Below are 1,330 nucleotides of genomic sequence, written 5' to 3'. Positions count from 1 at the left end.
CCATTTTAAAAATGGGTTTTTACAAAATTGCCATTTACTAGTTTTATATAGTAAGTTAAATTAATTAAAGTTTTAAAATTAATATTTTTAGTACCGTAACGAAATTATTTTACACTAGAGTGCACAGCTCAATATTTGCCTTTATTAGTTGCCTACACATTTTTATACCATTGACCACACAAGAGTTGCATTTCTATAAATGTTTAAATACCTTAAAACTAGTTTACATATGTTATGTACTAGATCAGGATCTATTACTCTGTTAGAGTATAGCTCTATCTACGCCTTTGTTAGTTGCCTACAAAACAATTTACTACGCTACTCAAATCATTAATAGTATTTTTAAATACATATATTTTCAAGAAAGCACTACATCATATCAATTTTATAGAATGTTGAATCCAATATGGCGACTTGTAGAAAGCTATACAAATCTTCAAATTTAAAATAATCTTCGAATCGGGAGATTAACTCACATTAATCTTTTTTATCTACTATGTCTTTGCATATATATTTTATAAATATTTGAATTTGATCTGTAGGTGTTTCACTAAATTGCTTTATCCTGCTTTTTCACTAAGCAGTCACAATGAACTATACATTTCTACAATGATTCATAAGAAAATAATAATGATCTCTTTTAGAAAACATTTTATTAAAAAATTATTGTTTTATATTTTTTGATTCCAGACGCCTTTTTATATTATTAGAAAGATTTTAAACATTATTAACTAATCTGTGAAATGTAGCCACTTTCCAATTTTCTAAGCAGTGCTACTTCCTGACTCCTTAACTATAATAAAATTGAATATGAGTCTTATTTTAACAAAAAGTTATTTCCTTATAAAAATTAAAGAATGAAACATTTTCAAACTATTTTTCTTTAATTTCTCCCATTTTCTCTATAGTTTATATTTTTATTTACATATTTTTCATAACATTCTACAAAATTCTGTATGCTAAAGCCAAAGAGGTCTTCTACCTATGAGGACAACCGAACTTCAACTGCTTTTTCCACCTCGTCATCTGTGAAGAAGTAATTGGTGCAGAGAATTCTTCAGGAAGTGGAGCAAGCTAGAAATAGCTCAGCAGCGTCTGAACTATACTGACTGAAAAGAGCTATTCAGAATTTGAGTTGGAATGGCAATTTGGAATCGGACTTATTTATGCAGCAATAAAACCCAGTCATTAGAAATCCTTGTAGTTGATTCTGCAATGTACGTTAAAGTTTAGTCAGAGTAGTGCAGTCAGATGCTACATTTATTATTGTTTTTAGATGAATATACTCGACTTACAAGACTCAATGTTTATGTACTCAACAAAACACGGT

The sequence above is a fragment of the Homalodisca vitripennis genome, chromosome 4, assembly GCF_021130785.1.
Source record: "Homalodisca vitripennis isolate AUS2020 chromosome 4, UT_GWSS_2.1, whole genome shotgun sequence".
Classification (NCBI taxonomy): domain Eukaryota; kingdom Metazoa; phylum Arthropoda; class Insecta; order Hemiptera; family Cicadellidae; genus Homalodisca; species Homalodisca vitripennis.
This window is presented reverse-complemented; position numbering follows the sequence as displayed.